We start from the raw sequence: 3469 nt of genomic DNA, 5'->3' as shown, positions 1-3469 counted from the left end.
GGAAACAGCTGCCCCTGCTCTGCAGGAGTCTGTGCGTTCCACCCAGCAACGTACACACCTGCTCCGCACTGAAGAGGGGTCAGACAGTGACGGTAACGCAAATCTTCAGACTATTAACCCAGGTCCCTTTCTTTAACCCAGGACGTGCCAGTCACCTGTTAGCCATGGTGTTATCTTCATCTTCAAATACCTCCCAGGACATTGAACAGAGGGAGTGAACCCCCCTCCCCCAAATGGCTCCCTGTTGAGGCGTTGTACCGAACCTGCCCCTGGAGACTGTCTGGTTTTATACTCTTAGAGCTTTTTCTCTTCAAACCCCTTATCCCAATCTCTGGGCCAACCTCCGCATTTCAGAGTTTAGAATTTACTCTCATCACCCTCCTATGGCACTTTCCATGTGAATTGGGCAAAGCAAGTGGGGGAAGCTCCGTGGCTAATGAAAACCAACGCTCTGGGTGAGGCCTGAACTCACACCCACAGCTGTATTTCCCCCTGCATGAGCCACTATAGGTGCTTCTTAGACAAACTTGGGCTGTAGGTGGTTATGTGTGTCTGTGCTTCACCACTTTGGCTGCTCTGTGAAAAGCTGATGGTTCAAACAGAAGCTGGTGGGTTTTTGTTTTGTTTTAAGCAATTAGAGTCTAGTACATTTTAACAGGCAGAAAATGTCCTATTCTGGTCTAGCCCCATTTGACTCCTTCTGTCCATCTTCTTCCTTCCCCCCTCAGTGTCTTTCCTTCCCCATTGGGGACATGCAGAGATGAACCCCAGTCAGTCTGTGTCACAGAGAGTCTGTATCTCCTAAGGAATGTGGGTGAAGGATTCCAGCTGAATTATCGCCGCTCACCTGGGTTAGAAACATTTGTTTCTTTCGAGCAGATAGTGGGAAATGGGACATTAATTCAGACCCAGGAGGCAAGGCAGAGGCTTCATGCTCTTGATCTCCATGAAGGGAGAGAGGATCCCCAGGAAGGAACAGAGCTTCCTTTAGACTCAAGCTGGGTCTCCTGGAAGTTGGAAAAGACCCTTGGTCACTGAGGATCTCATGGGATCGTGCTGCTCCAGAGGCTCGAGAGTCCTGGGTGCGGGGAGGGTGTCACTGCACAGTCTGAAATGGAAGGGAGGACCCTGGAAGGGAAGGGGAGGAACAGAAAATGGAGAGGAATGAAACAGAATAAACGCCTCTTCTCTCTCCCATCCCCAACCCAGCAAGAACTGTTATCAGTGGGGAAACTCCCCACGATGAATGGCAGAGACCACAGAGACATTTGCCTCATGCTGAGAAGTAAGGTGACCAGACACCAAGTGTGAAAAATCAGAGACTTTCACCAGATGCATTGGTGGTATAGTGGTGAGCATAGCTGCCTTCCAAGCAGTTGACCTGGGTTCAATTCCCAGCAATGATGTGATGATTCCTCCACTGGGAGTTGGTTTGATTTCAGTCACGTTGTATCAGTTTATCAATGGAATGAAAGAATCAGTGTCATTAAACACCCAGTGGAGGAAGAAAGGGGTGGGACTATATAATGAGCAGTTGGAGTCATCCTGGTATTACAATGCTTAGTTTATTTATTTTTTTTTAATTTCATTTAGTTCCATATCCCTTTTAGACTCAGAGCCTTTAAGGTCAGAAGGGACCAGTGTGATCATCTACTCTGACCTGCTGCACCTTGCAGGCCAAAAGACCCCACCCACCCACTCCTGGAATAGACCCGGGATGGGAGGCAGCTCCGTGCTCTGCCCCTACCCCAGGCAGCATATGGAGGCCCTCTGCTCCCCTCCCCAATGCGTGTGCAGAGATGTGCCAGCAGCACTAAGGTGGCTCACTGCCCACTCTACCTCCGTCCCTCCGTGCCGCTCCCAGAAGTGGCTGGCATGTCCCAGCATCCCCTGGGGTGGGGGGAGTGTCTCCACGTGCTGCCCCTGCCCCGAGCACCAACTCTGCAGCTCCCATTGGCCAGGAACTGTAGCCAATGGGAGCTCTGGGGGCAGCACCTGCAGACAGCAGCACATGGAGATCCCCTGGCCCCACTCATCTAGGAGCTGCTGCCAGAGGGTTGTGTGTACCGGTCACTTTGCGAGCTGCACCACCCCTCCTGCACCCCACCCCCAGCGCAGAGCCCACACCCAAATTTCCTCCCAGTGCTTTGCTTGTCTTCCTTTCACCAGAACCATCCTTCTTCTCCTGGGCTGCAAGTAGCCACCCCTGGGAAGCCAAGAGGCAGGCACAGGATTCTGCAAGGTAAGTGTCCCACAGCGCCGCGATGGACGGTGCGATGAAGGTAAGTCTTCCTGAGGCACAATGAACTGCAATGCAGCGAACCACTGGCCAGGCGGTCGGGACGAAGGGCATTCACTGGAGGTACAAGCTTGTGAGTGACTCCTGAGCACAGGGCCCCTTCCCCTTTTAAGGACCTGCTCCTCATGACCTGTGACTAGAGATGACTTGGCTGCATCTGGTGGGTCACACTCCACCTTGGGCAGTGTCCATGCTCTGGGTGTGTGATCGCTGCCTAATTAGAGTCCCAGACACCTTGTCTATCTAGGAGCTCTTCTGATCTTCCAGCTGTTCAACCAGCCCCTTCATCCCACAAGCATTGCAGGAGGGAGCGGGAGGGGGAGGGGGGAAAGCCACTTCACAAGCATTCAGAGAGGGAGAGGAGACAAAAATGGGAATGGGGGAAGTATAACAGACCTATTGAGCATAGAAATCACTGCTGCTCCTACAACAGCAGGGACAGGCCACTAGGAGCTGGGAAAAATTAAGCCATCATGTTTCTGCCTGGTTTTGAACCAGGGACCTTTTGCGTGTTAAGCAAACATGATAACCACTACACTACAGAAACTCTGTTGCAGGGCTCTGCCCTTCCCTTCATAAGAAGAGAATGGCCAGACTGGGTCAGACCAATGGTCCATCCATCCCCATATCCTATCTGCCAACAGTGGCCAATGCCAGGTGCCCCAGAGGGCATGAACCTAACAGGAATGATCAAGTGATCTCTCTCCTGCCATCCATCTCCATCCTCTGACAAACAGAGGCTAGGGATACCATTCCTTACCCAGGCTGCCTAATAGCCATTAATGGACTTAACTTCCATTAATTTATCTGCAAAAATAATGAGGAGTACTTGTGGCACCTTAGAGACTAACAAACTTATTTAAGCATAAGCTTTCGTGGGCTAAAATCCACTTCATCAGATGCATACAGTGGAAAATACAGCAGGAAGATATATATATACACAGAGAACATGAAAAAATGGGTGTTGCCATCCACACTATAATGAGAGTGAGCAGTTAAGGTGAGCTATTATCAGCAGGAGAAAAAAACTTGTAGTGATAATCAGGATGGCCCATTTCCAACAGTTGACAAGAAGGTGTGAGTAACAGTAGGGGGACAAATAAACATGGGGAAATAGTTTTACTTTGTGTAATGACCCACCCACTCCCAGTCTTTATTCAAGCCTAATTT

The 3469-nt window shown here is 50.5% G+C and overlaps 1 non-coding gene across 1 annotated transcript; it reads right to left on the bottom strand.

Moving 5' to 3' along the window:
* Positions 1-2773: 2773 nt before the first annotated feature.
* On the bottom strand, positions 2774-2846 carry TRNAV-AAC. The gene has a single exon. It is a non-coding gene; the product is annotated as a tRNA-Val (tRNA).
* Between the last annotated feature and the right edge of the window lie 623 nt (positions 2847-3469).

Source organism: Mauremys mutica, chromosome 26 (assembly GCF_020497125.1).
Source record: "Mauremys mutica isolate MM-2020 ecotype Southern chromosome 26, ASM2049712v1, whole genome shotgun sequence".
Classification (NCBI taxonomy): Eukaryota; Metazoa; Chordata; order Testudines; family Geoemydidae; genus Mauremys; species Mauremys mutica.
The sequence above is the reverse complement of the archived record's forward strand: the minus strand, read 5'-3'. Positions and strand labels throughout refer to the sequence as shown.